Raw genomic sequence first — 15385 nt, forward strand, 5'->3', positions numbered from 1 at the left:
TATATATGCAACATTTTCTTTATCTATCTGTTGAAGGGCAGCTAGGTTGGTTCCATAGCTTAGCTATTGTGAATTGAACTTCTATAAACATTGATGTGGCTGTGTAACTGTAGTATGCTGATTTTAACTCATTTGGATATACATTGAGGAGTGGGATAACAAGGTCAAATGTTGGCTCCTTTCCTAGTTTTGTGAGGAGTCTTCATACTGCTTTCCAGAGTGGTTGCACCAATTTGCAGTCCCACCAGCAATCTATGATTGTATCATTTTCCCCACATCCTCAGCAACATTTTTTTAATATCTTTATTTTATTTCTATGTAGTGCTGAGAATAGAACCCAGTGCCTCACACATGCTAGGCAAGTGCTCTACCACTGAGCCACAACCCCAGCTCCCAACATTGATTATTACTCATATTCTTGTTAATTATCATCCTGGTCAAAGTGAGGTGAAATCTCAGTGTAGTTTTAATTTGCATTTCTGAAATTGCTAGAGAGGTTAGATAGTTTTTTGTATATTTGTTGACCATATTTCCTGAAAGCCTTCCTTATAAAATGAAAATCCATGTTTTTTTCTTATGATTTCTTCTATCTATACCTCAAAGTCTTCTTTTATACTCAGATACTCAAATGTACCCCCCATTCTTGTTTGACAGAAATACCAATTATATTTTATATGTTATATTTGGAACGTTGTGTTGAAAAAAATTCTGTGGCTACCTACTGACTTAGTATAAACTAGAGTGTTAATCAATGATCAGTATTTGCCATGGGCACAGAATCAGGGAATAGTTGTATACATACCAAATTCTATGATAAAATACTGTCCACCCACCCTCCCTCCTTCAAAATATCCTGACCCCCCCCACTGTTGGTCATCATCCTATGTTTGTAATTGTTCTGTGTGTAACTTCCCATTTAAGCACTACAGAAAAATCATGAAGTATAATAAAATGAGCTTGGCTTTATAATTACCAGGTCTGTGATTAAATCCTGTCTCTCAGCTCCTCTATATAAATAATATGTATATTTCCCTTATGATATAATTATAATGAGCTAATGGTGTAAGACAGGGGACTGCAAGCTCTTTCTATAAAGAATCAAAGAATAAACATATTAGGCGGCAAATAAAATGTTAATTTTTTTCAATGTTTAGAGTCTTTTCTTTCTTTTTAGTAATATACATTAAAATAGGCTTGTTACTTCATTTAAAATCCAAAAATTCAGGTGAACTATAACACATTATTTATAATGAATTCCTTAGTAGGAATGAGTGTCAATCACAGATAGCAAGAATGACAAATCTCACTGGTATGGGAAGGATACATGCTGGCCTCCCCATCTCACAGGTAAAGAAACATGTGTCAGAGCCGGGCCGGGCCATGAGGTCTCTGGAACCTGGAGGAAGTATGGATCCTTCTCTCTAAACTCCATGCTCTAAGAGTCATTAACCTACATTATCTCTACCCATATGAAGATGTCCAGGGCCCTCTGTCTTCTGATATCAGGGTGAGAAATCTGTCAACAATGCAAAGGCAGAGGAAAACATCCACCACCCCTCCTACCCTGAGTCTCTCACCCCACTACCATACCCCAATGTCTTTACCTAACAGGATACTTTGGGGGAAATTACTTTTGACTTTAATTCCAGCTCTACTCCTCACATAGGTGTGATCTAGGGCAAGTTGTTTCATCTCCTACTTCTCCTTTCTCTCATCTAAGAAATGTGACCATTGATACCTACTTCACAGGCAAATGCAAGAAACAAGTAACATTTTGTGCTACTATTACAGAAAGCCCGAGTCTGGGTATTTTATAAAGAGTAGAAATGTATTATTACATCCCAGAGCCTGAAAAGCCCAGGAGACAGGTAGGTTTAGTGTCTGGGGAGGCTACTCTCTATTTTTAAGATGGTGCTTTGACCCCTGAATCCTCCAGAGGTGAGAAACACTTTGTTCCCCTTCGGCCCTTCTGCCCTGTGAAGACAAACTTCCTGTGTCAAGCCCTCCTATGATGGTACCTAGGCCCATTCAAGAGGGAGGAACCCTCCTGTCCTAACCACCTCTTAAAGGGCTGGAGGAAGTGTGGATCCTTCTCTCTAAACTTACTATCATCACATTGGTCAAGTCTGAATTTTGGACAGGATACATTCAAACCAAACCAAGCATTAACTCTGGGCCTGATACACCGGAAGTGCTAAATAAATCCAAGTTTCCTTCCAATTCCTCCAGAGGGCTAGATTCATAACCTCTAGCCTCAGAGTCAGAGAAAGCCATTATATAGAAATGTGAGCAGGAAATCATTTGCAGCTTAAATTTCCTTTTAAACGATTGGCAAATCAGTGTTTTCTAACTCCATTATTAATATCATTACTGAAATAAAACTTGTCGCTCTAATGTGTTACATCGTACAAAGATAGAGCCACTGCCCTCAAGGAGGAAAAGGAGAAGTTGACAAGAGTTGATAAAGAGGAACACTGAGATGATGTTTAGCAGCTTTTTCTCCCCTCTGCCAATAAATAAAAGCTATTTGTGTGGTTCCTCAATTCTAATCTTATATTTCTTGCCACTTTCATTGAGTTCCCAGAGGGGAGCCATCCTATTGTTGACATTTAATAATGCCAAACAATAATCGAGGGCTCATTAGGCCAGAGGAGGCCGGAAGAAGTGCTCAGCACTGGTGGCTGCTCCTGGGTAGGCTTCCCATTTAAACCATTTTAGGGAAACAAGGCTCTATGCCATTTATAAAGCTGTCAAGATAAAGAAAAGCCACAGCCAGGGCCCTAGTTGTAAATGAAAGGTGATGAAGACACTGGCAACAATCCTTTGTGTTTGGGCTAGGATGGCTGAAGGTGAGGGAGCCCAGAATCGAGCTTGTCCTCGAAGGAAGGACCAGATTCAGATCAGCCAAAAGGAGGTGGATGCATTCTGTACAGTGATGAGTGAGGGAACAGTGTATCCTGCTCAAGATATAGTGAATGGACCAGATGAGGGACTCTTTGGGTTTCCATTTTCCAAATGAAAATACATTTTTGGTACAGAGGACAAGGGTTAGAACACCCCCATTTGCAAAGGTGATAGTACATTCCCCAAGGATGCTCTTTGTTTTTGCCTATGTTCAAATCTTCAAGTGGCACCACTATGTCTTAATCTAGAATCCACTTTAACTGTTGCTGTGTCCCTCCCAACTGGGTTTAGAAGGCTTGGTTACTGCCAGCCACACAGCTTTTTGCTATCTATCATTTTGCATTTCTACTATCAGCAAATCACATTGGGTCAAGAGACCTAGGGAACTGGAAACCAGTGTTCAATTTAGGAATAAGGATTTTGACAAACTGAAATTTCTGTTCAACTCAGAATTAGCCAATTCAATGCTCTACCCTGAAAAACTCTCAAATAAAGGCTACGCCCACTCTTCTAGCTCTATGGACAGCCCAGTAAAAGGTTTTGGACACTTTCTTACTGATTGTGGAAGCATTCAGTCTGTAGATTGATCATTCATTTCGGAATCCTTGCCTCATACAGAAAGAAAAAGAGAAAGTACAGGGAACTGGACAGATCAAGAACTGAGTACTTGGCAACCTCAAGAAATCAAGAGGGACCATTGCTTTTACTCCTTTCTTCTTTTTAAAACTAAATTTACTAAACCAATTTATTTCCATGTGGCATATCTCTTTCCTTTGAAAGGATAAAATAGAAAACCATAGTCAATTATGGCTTATGGAAGCTGCAGTATGGTTCATCATCGCTTTACTATGTTACAATCTTCTCAAACATGAACATTTTATTTTCTACATATCTACATGATGTTTGACCTAAACAGTATATGGGAATAAGTGCTACATATTGTAGCGATACTTTACATACCTGAAAACATATGGGGATAATTTGGGTTTTTTTTTTTTTCAGAATACCAAAACTTTTAAAAATGTATTAATTATGATTCAAATTGTTTTAAATACATCCTTTAATCCCCTGCCTGGTAGAACTTTACATGTGCTTCATAAGTAATGTCTGGATAACTAGGATAAACCTCTTTATCCCCAAACTTTACATGTGCTACATAAGTAGTTTCTGGATAACTGGGATAAACCTCTTTATCCCCTACTGACCATTAAAATTTGCTTCATCACTTTCAAAATAAAAACCCATTCAAGATTATTTGAATCAAATACAAGAATAAATAATACTTAATAAAAGATCTGAGAATATTATGTATGGGTGATTGTATTTTTACTATCCAACATATTTGAGTAAATGGAGGGACTATCAACTAATACATTACAGCAGAAAACCAGTACAGCTGCAGGCAGTCAGGGTCACACTATGGATACAGACTGTATATTGGTTCCAGCAAGTTTCCTCCTTGAATTTTACTCTGCCTCTTGACAATAAAGTTTGTTTTTTCATCAACCTATCTATCCATTTTAAACTAAGACTATTACCCGAGTCCTTCCTATACACAAAGATTTTGTATTAGGCTCTGAAATATGCCAAGATGGAAAATAAAGGGAAAGCAGTATGGAGATTCCTTGGAAACCTGGGTATGAAACCACCATTTGACCCAGCTATCCCTCTCCTCGGACTATACCCAAAGGATTTAAAACAGCATACTACAGGGACACAGCCACATCAAATGTTTATAGCAGCACAATTCACAATAGCTAAACTGTGGAGCCAACCTAGATGTCCTCCAGTGGATGAATGGATAAAAAAAAATGTGGCATATATACAGAATGGAATTTTACTCAGCATTAAAAAAGAACAAAATCATGGCATTTGCAGGTAAATGGATGGAGTTGAAGAAGATAAAGCTAAGTGAAGTTAGCCAATCCCCAAAAAACAAATGCCGAATGTTTTCTCTGATATAAGGTTGATTCATAGCGGGGTAGGGAGGGAAAGCATGAGAAGATTAAATGAATTCCAGATAGGGAAGAGGGGTGGGAGGNGGGCACTGGTTGTCTTCTGGAAAATCAGTTTTGGGAACACCTAATAACACTCCCCTGTCCCAACACATAGGTCAGCCAAATCTGGTGCTGGACACAGGTGGGTTGAAAAACAAAGAAGTTGCCCAGTGTGGTGGTGCAGGCCTGTAAACCCAGAGACTATCATGAGTTCAAAGCCAGCCTCAGCAACCTTGTGAGGCCCTTAAGCAACTTAGGGAAACATTGTCTCAAAATAAAAAAACAAAAGGACTAGGATGTGGCTCTGTGTTCAAGCACCCCTGGGTTCAATCCCTGGTACTAAAAAAAAAGCAAAAATTGTATGGGATCAGAGGGCAGGGTGCAGGAGGAACTGACTCCACCCTGGGTTGTTCAGGAGGGGCTGGCTCCGCCCTGGGTTGTGCAAAGGGGGGAGTGCAGAAGGGGCTGACCCCGCCCTGGGTTGTAGGAGGGCGGGGCGCGGGAGCAGGCTCCGCCCTGGGTTGTGCAGAGAGCTGGGAACAGGAGCAGGTTCTGCCCTGGGTTGTGCAGAGGGTGGGGCGCAGGAGCAGGCTCCACCCTGGGTTGTACAGTGGGCGGGGCACAGCCTCCCGTGTGGGTAGTACTATCTCCACCATTGGAGGACCCATTACCAGGTAGCCAGGTAGAATGACCAGTGGGACAGAAATTGCCTTTTACGGTCTCCTGACATCATCTCAAGAAAAATGAATCTCAAGGCAGGAGGGTAGGGGCCGGGGCTGTGAGATTCTCAGAGAGATGGGAGCCAATAAACCTGTGGCTTCCACCTCTTGGGGCTGGAGATGGAGCTCGAGGCAGGCTGTCCAAGAAAGAGCGGAGTTGGGGGTGGCCCCAGGCCTTCTCATCAGCTGACAAGGGAAGGCTGGGCCTGTTCAGGCGAGGCACTGACGTCGCTTCCAGCCTAGGACTCACCTGGACATGGAGGCGTTCATGGCGAGGGCGGGGTATGGGTGCCGAAAGCCACCGGGAGGAAGGGAGTACATGGGCTGTCCTTGCCTGCAGGGGCCAGGGACAAGGACATCTGCTCAGCTCTTGGTAAAGTTCATGCGGGGGTGATGGGCTAGGGGAGGCACGGGGCAGGAGCAAGGAGGTCTGTGGAGAGGATGAGGGTAAGAAGGCCGCGGCTTTCCTTACTGTGGGACGAGCCAGCCGAGGGGGTGGGGGATTTGTCCGACAGCTCCAGGAGACAGCGGGTAATACGGTGAGAGCTCCGATGGGTGAGGGGGCCGGGGGATTCCTGCTTCCCAAGAGCCATGTGTCAGACTGGCCTCACCCACCCTGGCAGCTTAAAAAGCATCAGGAACACCCCTCCCCCCCATTGCGCTCGGCTGCTCCCTCCCCTTGGCCAGCCAGCTGGGGCTGACTCATCTGCTCTGTATCTCCTGGGTCTAGTCTCTGGGCCACAGTAGTTTCCCACTGGAAGGACACCACCAGCATCTTTAAGGGTACCAGGAAGTCCTGACAGAAAGCCCTGACATCCCGAGTCATCAGTTAACTGACTTTTAGAAAATCTGCCTCATTTCCAGAGAAATAAACTTTGGATTTCTTTTTCGCTTGGGTGTGTGGAGCTGGGGATTGGACCCAAGGCTTTCCTTGAGGTAGCCACACCGTAGCCCTAAACTCTGGATTTCTATTCCACATTTGCCCTCATTATCTGCAACTTTAGGAATCATTATTTCTCCCAAGGTGGATCCAAACCTGCTTTGAGCCATGACTGTCGTGGAGCCTGTGGCTCCCTGGGTGACTCCTTCCTGCGCCTCACCTTACTGGTTCAGGTGATTCTACCTGAATGCTCCCAGACTAGGCACAGGTTGTGTGGTTCAGGGAGTCAGAGCCTGCAGCTGGCTGCATTTTGACAGAGCAACCGAGATATTCACTGTGGGGCCAGGCCCTGTGTCCTAAGATGGCCCGAGGACAGCCCAGGAGAAAGCAGAGCAGGCTAAAGGAGCGGGTGGGTCATGAGACTCCTGCAAGCCAGGGACACCAATTGAATGAAGGTCTGCCTCATTTGAAGCTACAATGTCCCCAAAGAAAAAGCCCATCAGAGCGCTACCTGTGTGCTGACACCTCACCTGTCTTTGGATCAATCTCCGGGAAGAGGGGTGGGAGGGAAAGGGAGGGAGGGGGCAGGGGGTTAGCAAGGATGGTGGAATGTGATGGACATCATTATACAAAGTACATGTATGAAGACTCGAATTGGATGTCAACATACTTTATATACAAAGAGAGATATGAAAACTTGTGGTATATATGTGTAATAAGAATTGCAATGCAAAAAATCCCAAAGTACATGTATAAAGGCATAATTGGTGTGAACACACTTTATATACAGAAATAGGAAAAAGTGTGCTCTATATGTGTAATAAGAATTATAATGCATTCCACTGCTGACATTTATTTTAAAAAATAAAATCAATAAAAGATAAAAAAAAGAAAAGAAAGGGGAAATCACACTCATGGAAAGAGATCACAGCAGTTGAAGCTTCTAGATATGTGTAAGTCAAGCATTTCTGCAACTGGTTTATTTTCCACATTGTTTTAATCAGTGTTTTCACTCTGTGACTAAAAGACCTGATAAGAACAATTTTAGGAGAGGAAAAGTTTACTCAGAGGCTCATGGTTTCAGAAGTCTCGGTCCACAGAAAGCCAGCTCCATTCCTCAGGGTTTGAGGTGAGGCAGAATATCATGGTGGATGAATGTGGCAGAGAGAAGCAGATCACATAATGATCAGAAGAAGAAGAGACTCCACTTGCCAAATACAAAATGCATACCAATCCCCCAATGGCCCACCTGGTCCAGCCATACCCTACCTGATTTTAGTTGTCACCCAGTTAATCCCATCAGTGGATTGATTCACTGCTCTCATAATCCAATAATTTCAACTTGGAATGTTCTTGCATTGTCTTACATGAGCTTTGGGGGGACACCAAATATCTAAACCATAACACATCTATAAACATTCCTAATTTCCTGAAACAACCCTAGATTTCTGATCTTTTAGGTTCACTAGAGGGCTTTGATTCATCCTCCCAAACAGACCAGTCAACTAAAGCTTTGGAAATTATTACAGACTACAATAAAGACTCAGTGGACAGAGTGTTTGCTGAAGGGGAATGCAATAGTAGGGATAGAGCTTAGACAAAATATATTTGGGGCTAGAGAGTGGTCATCAGAATCCACCTATCATTCTTAAGAGGTTCACACCATCTTGCCAAGGCACTGAACACCAGGGTCTTTGAGACTCAGGAAACTAAGCATTTCAAGCCCTATTAAAGAGTGTGATGATTACAGAAAGAGAGAGAACTGTACTGAAAATAGGCCAGGACACTTACCCCATGCACAAAGGACTATGTGGTTACCTCAACCTGCTAAAAAGCAATTACCATCCAGGGAAAAGACTGACACAGAGAGACTTGGAGTACACAATCAACCCAAATGCTGTTTGCAGAAAAAACAGGATGTGGAAATTTCAGATCCAGAGCAGAGGGTTTGACTAAGTGCTGGTATTCACTCTCCTAAGAGCTCTCTGGCATGACCTTCAGTGTCTATCATCCATACTGAAAGGGAAACTCATCATGTCCTCCTTCAGAATTTCATTCCTTGAAATGCTCCTTTGGAAGCTCTGAACTCAGTCACAGCCAGCTTCCACCAGTGCCACCAGATTAAGGGGCAAGTAAAAAACCCTTTGAAGACACCCTGAAAGTGCAACTTGGGGTCATTTTTCTGACAGTGGTTACTTTGAATTAATTCATTGAAAAAAGATACTAGAGTACATTGGCTTGTATTATTTCTCGGGTTCCAACCAAGGTACTTCTTTGCCTGCCCTGATGTGCTCAAAGATGGCAACAAGATTAGAGGTGAGGGGTCTGGTGACCAATCAGGTTATGACTCTCATCCTTTGTGATTGTCTTTCTCAACCTGCATTCTGCAGACAACATGATTATTTCTGCCACCACCTCTCATTGCCCCACCGACCACTGCAAGGAGAAGTCTACTTTTGTTTAATTAAGGTAGACTTGGTGATTTGAAAAAGACCTTTTTCTATTAAATGAACAAGAAAACAAACCTCAGAGAATGAACACGCACAGAAGCAAAGCATAAGTTCCCAAACTAAAGAAACCATCAGAACAACCTGGGGGAGCTCAACATATTGCCAGAGCCCACAACCAAATCATCAATTAAACTTTTGACAAATGGAGCCTATGAATCAGTATTTGTATTGATGTCCTGAGTTGAGGTTTATGAAACAGCCAGCACTATCTTTTGACCAAACTTGGCAGACATTGCTTTAGTTTCCTGATCCTGTCCAACTTAGTCTAGCCAATTCATCATTGATGCAATTTAGTTATGGCAACAGGCCATGTTCAAACCTCATCACAAAGGGTTGCATGAAAATGATGGTAAGTTGTGGCAAGCCAGGCCCCCTCTGGGTAAATAATAAAATATATCCTAACTTAAAACACAAGTATTGATACTATAATCATTATTAGGATAAACAGATGGTAGAACCTTAACAATGGAAGAATTTTATAGACCACAATTTTATATAGTGAAGAATTTTGTGATGTAACATCCCTTATCCTTGGGCAGCAACTCGCCTCAGCATGACTATTTCAGCTGTTCCTAAAATCACCATTTCCAAAGTATCTTCATCTATTGATGAACAGCTTGAATTGATAAAATATTCTCTGTTAAATGGCTACATAGCTTTTACAATTTTCCAATGTTCATCTAATTTTTGCCCTCCAGAGTAACCCAGAATAACTTGACTCCTCTATGATCATTTTTTAAACATTTGAAGACTATAAGCATGAAGCAATAGATCTTTCTAAGCATTTCTCATAACTTTTTACATGAATTATCATCAAACTATAACTTGCCTCTCCTGAATACTGGGCTTTCCAAGTGCTTTTATCTTCAAAGATCATTTGCAATATGGATTATCTTATCTATTAGGCTGTATTAACTTGATAGCCCTGAAATCTCAGTGACTTCATGCAACAAAGTTTACTTCATGCTCACATTATTTATTCAACAAGCAACAAGGGACTCTACAGTCACTCAACGACTGAGGCTATGATAGACTTCAACACTTTCTAGGTATACCAGGTAAAACATGAGCCTTCAGCACCCTCTGAGCAGCATATGAGAAAACTAGAGAGCTTTACACCACCTCGTCAACATGTTGCCCTCAGCTCACTGGCTGGAGGTGGATGTGCAGCCAGTAATATAAGGTGATCTGAGTAATATGGAGTGGTCATTAAATAGTAAGTGAATACAGGTTATCCTGCCCACTATTCTTCACTTCATGCACTAAGTAATCAAGGAGAGACCCAGAAAAGATCATTGAGAACTTCCAGACTTCCCTAACATCAAAGTTCATGCAGAATTGTATGGCACAGAGAAACTCCTGTGGCCTCAGGGGGAAGCAACCAGCACGTAGATATCATAACCAGCCAAGCATAAAGTGACTAGCCCTGTTGAGCTGAAAATACTATGTTCCTTTCAAAATGAAAGGGCCAATGCCACATAGACACATTTGCACCTAGCACCCCTGGAGTCACTCCTTTCTCTAGGTAGGATCCTTAAGTATTTACATGAACCTTTGTCCAGGTCACCATTGATTCTAAGGAACCCTCAGCAGATTTTAGTCCAAATGCCACAATTCCCAGAAGGGAGACTTGAAATAGCTTTAGATATGGACCTGTTTATCTCCCTATTCTGAACCCTTCTGTATATACGTACATGCATATTCAGTTCATCCAAATACTGAGGCTCGGGGGAGTGGGATTATATAGTAAATGCCACAAGAGAACAAGTGTCCCGCTGTCTGCCTCTTCACTCTATTTTCCTTGCTAACAGGTGATGTTGACAAATACACCAGCTAATTCTGTACTACTCTGCTTTTGTTCATGCTATTTTTGTTCTGGCTAGAAGACTTCCTTGACACCTTGCCCTTACACTATTAGTGTATCCAGCCAACTTCTTTCTATAGTCATTATTTTATTACAGCTATAGCTCTTAGTACAATAAGGAATTATAACTTTATAAAACCAAAGGGGGCAAAAACTGTACAAGAGTCTGACCAGACATATTACAGTTCTGACACAGCTCACAAGCCAATTCTTCAGGACTCACTTTACTTGGAATTTGATAGCCACAGTGATCCCAGGAAAATGTCTCTAGACAGCGTAACAATGGAGTCTTGAACTTTGTCCACGCAGAGAAACAACTAGATGGGTGACACACTGCAAGGACACCTGAGATCTAAGTACTCTGGCTGAGCAGAGTCTGTGATATGGAGTTTTGAAGTATTATTGCTATAAAAAATTCTAAGAAGAGGACTATATATTCTCAAACTCTTTTCAAACAAATTTTTCTTAAATATTTGGAGATGACATTTAGATTCTCCCTGTTTTCAACCAAAAATTCCTAGAGAGTGAGAATTCCTACCAAAGTCTTTGATTAGAGAATTCCTTTTTTAATCTAAGTAGATTACTACTAGCCTGTGCTGAATTACAGATCACCACCAAATATTTCATATGTGAACAAGCCAGGCATTTATAAAACAAAATAATTGAAATAAAGAAATATAAATTTACAAAATAATTAAGGACATCTTCTTACCACCCCAACAGGTTTTCTCAGAATTATTAAGGTGAATGCTAACAGAGTCATACCACGCTGGCTCTCCTGACAGCTTATCAATTCCAATGTAAGTATAATCCAGACTTAATAGATTAGCACATGGTCATTCCTATCCTATGTGTCATTTTTTAAATAAGGCAGAAATATATATCGTCTCCCCCATGTTACTCCTTTCAAGACTATTTTAAGAGCAGTTTAACTATGTCCACTTTTCCTTTTGCCACCTGAATTTATAGCATAGAGAGAGTAATAACTTTAATTTGTGCAGCCACCTCCTCCTCCTCCCCCTCCTCCTCTGATTAACTATTTTACACAGTTACTTTCAAGATATAATAGCAAGATTTCTATGTCTAAAATCTCTTACATTAGAATTTTAAGGGATAAGTGAAGAATTATATGCTAGTTTTGCTGTTGTTGTTGTATTTATATACATGACAGTAGAATGTATTGTGACATACATATACACAGTACAACTTGCTATGGTTTGGATGTGAGGTATCCCCCAAAAGCTCACATGTGAGGCAATGCAAGAGGGTTCAGAAGAGAAATGATTGGGTTATATAGCTTTGACCTAATCAATGAATTCAAATGAGTGAAACTGGAGGCAGGTGGAGGAGTAGAGCTGGAAGAAGTGGTTCATTGGGGGATTGGCTATGGGGTATACATTTGAATCTAGCGAGGTCTTTCTCTGCTTCCTGATCACCATATGAGTTGCTTCCCTCTGCCACACTCTTCCACATGATGTCCTGCCTCACCTTGATCCCTGAGGAATGGAGCCAGCTCATGGACAGAGACCTCTGAAACCATGAGCCTTCTAATAAACTTTTCCTCTCCTAAAATTGTTCTAGTCCTATCTTGTAGTCACAGCAGCAAACAGCTGACTAAAACACAACCCATTCCAATTAGCATCCCATTCTTGTGGTTGTACATAATGTGGAGTTATAAAAGCCCAAAGTTCCCAGCCAACACAGGGCTTGCAAGCATCTTAGCAGAATCACCTATCAGCACCTCTGCAGAACTCCCAGACTTTGCTCTGCTCCCACGCAGTACACTCAGCTGCTACCTACCCACAGCACAACTCCATCGCCCAGCTCCCCCACCTCACCAGACACTCCGGTGCTGGAAGCAGACTGCCTCCATCTTGCCTCACCTCCCTCACCATATTTGGTGGGGGAAGCTCCCAGACCAGATCTCCAGCTAGCCAGGAGAGGCCTTGAACCCTATAAGAGCACTAAAACCTATAGGGTTAAAAACAATAACATCCCGGACCCACAGAACTGGAAAGGAAGACACATGAGCAACATGAAAAGACAAGGGAAGAAAGTGCCCCAAACAAATAAAGATACCACATTATTAGAATCATTGGCAGCCATAGCAGAAGAAATTACAGATAAGGAGTTCAGGATGTATGTGGTTAAAATGTTCTGTGAACTCAAGGAAGCTATAAGAGAGCAAATACAGGCAGTGAAAGATCACTTTAACAAGGAGCTACATAAACAAATACAGGAAGCAAAAGATCACCTCAACAGGGAGGTAGAGGTTCTTAAAAAAATCAAACAGAAATCCTTGAAATGAAAGAAACAATAAACCAAATTAAAAGGTCAAATGAAAATATCACCCACAGAGTACACCACTTGGAAGATAGGACATCAGATAATGAAGACAAAATCTATAATCTTGGAAAGAATGTAGACCACACAGGGATAATGGTAAGAAACCATGAGCAGAACACTCAAGAAATATGGGCTAGCATAAAAGACCAAATATAAGAGTTTGTGGCATAGAGGAAGGCATAGAGGTCCAAACAAAAGGAAGGAACAATCTATTCAATGAAATAACATCAGAAAACTTTCCAAACATAAAAAAAATGAATTGGAAATCCAACTCAAGAAGCCTACAGGATGCTGAATGTACAAAATCACAACCGATCCACACAAAGGCACATTATAATAAAAATGCCCAACATACAGAATAAGAAGATAGTTTTAAAAGCCATGAGAGAAAGCAATCAGATTACATATAGGAGAAAACCAAATTAGGATAACTGCAGATTTTTCAACACAGACTCTGAAAGCTATAAGATCCTGGAACAACATATACCAAGCTCTGAAAGAAAATAGATGCCAAGCAAGAATCTTGCATCCAGAAAAATTAAGCTTCAGATTTGGTAATGAAACAAAAACCTTCCATGGTAAACAAAAGTTAAAAGAATTTATAGCTAGAAAACCGGCATAACAAAACATCCTTGGAAAAATATTCCATGAAGAGGAAACAAAAAAAAAAAAAATGAAAGTCAGCAGAGGGAGGTAGTATACTAAAGGAAAAACTAATCAAATAGGCAAACCAAGTCAAGTTAAATAATAAAGATAAACAAATATGGCTGGAAATATAAACTATGTCTCAATAATAACCCTAAATGTTAACTCACCTATCAAAAGACGTAGGCTAGCAGATTGGATTTTTAAAAAAGACCCAACAATATGCTGCCTCCAGGAGACTCCTCTGATAGGAAAAGACATACACAGACTAAAGGTTAAAGGTTGGGAAAAATCATACCAGTCACATGAACTGCAGAATAAGCAGGGGTGTCTTAGACTTCAAGCCAAAGTTAATCAAAAGGAATAAAGATAGACATTACATATGTCTTAAGGGAACTATACACCAACAAGGCATAGCAATCATAAATATATATGTTCCAAACAATTAAGCAGCTATGTTCATCAAACAAATTCTTCTCAAGTTCAAGAATCAAATTGACCACAACACATAATCTTGGGTGACTTTAACACACCTCTCTCACCAATGGATAGATCTTCCAAACACAAGTTGAATAAAGAAAGTATAGATATCAATAATACAATGAATCACTTTGACTTAACTCACATATATAGAATATTTCAACCTGCATCAGGCTAATATATTTTCTTCTCAGTAGCACATGGATCCTTCTCTAAAATAGACTACATAATATGCCACAGAGCAACTGTTAGCAACTACAAAAAAGTAGACATTCTACCATGCATTTTATCAGATCATAATGAAATGAAATTGGAAATCAATGCAAAAAAAAAATAAAAATTACTCCAATACCTGGAGACCAAACAATATGTTACTGAATGAACAATGGGTTACAGAAGACATCAAGGAGGAGATTAAAAAATTCTTAGAGGTAAATTAGAACATAGACACAACATATTGAAATCTCTGGGACACTATGAAAGCAGTACTAAGAGGAAAGTTCATTGCATGGAGTTCATTCCTTAAAAGAAGAAAAAGTCAACAAATAAATGACGTAACATTACATCTCAAAGCCCTAGAAAAGGAAGACCAACTCAACAGCAAATCAGTAGAAGGCAAAAAAATAACTAATTAGAGCTGAAATCAAAACAAAACAAAAAAACAATTGAAAAAAATGACATAACAAAAAGTTGATTCTTAGAGCTTCTAATCACTCCTGCAAGGTAGGCGGGCCTGCGACCCACCGGCAGAAGAGGAGCAGCGGCCTGCTGAGAGGCAGAGCCGCCCCCTCCCCCTGTGCCGGCAAGGTAGACGGAACTGTGACCACCCACAGAACAGGCCCAGCGGCCTGCTGAGGGGCAGAGCCGCCCCCCACCCCCCGCGCCTGCCAGGTAGGCGGAACTGTGACCACCGACAGAAAAGGCCCAGTGGCTCACGGAGGGGCAGAGCTGCCAACCACTCCTGCAAGGTAGGCGGGCCTGCGATCCACCGGCAGAACAGGCGCAGCGGCCTGCTGAGAGGCAGAGCCGCCCCCTCCCCC

At 41.4% G+C, this 15385-nt stretch overlaps 2 long non-coding RNA genes across 2 annotated transcripts in view; both read right to left on the bottom strand.

The window, feature by feature from the left end:
- Positions 1 to 15385, bottom strand: part of LOC125617718 — a 375399-nt gene that overhangs the window by 256198 nt on the left and 103816 nt on the right. The gene's annotated exons all lie outside the window — the stretch shown is intronic.
- On the bottom strand, positions 4958 to 7060 carry LOC107139383. The gene is made up of 3 exons (XR_001503137.2): positions 7031 to 7060; positions 6093 to 6195; positions 4958 to 5954 (listed from the first exon to the last, which is right to left on the bottom strand). It is a non-coding gene; the product is annotated as an uncharacterized LOC107139383 (long non-coding RNA).

Source organism: Marmota marmota, unplaced genomic scaffold (assembly GCF_001458135.2).
Source record: "Marmota marmota marmota unplaced genomic scaffold, marMar, whole genome shotgun sequence".
NCBI lineage: Eukaryota > Metazoa > Chordata > Mammalia > Rodentia > Sciuridae > Marmota > Marmota marmota.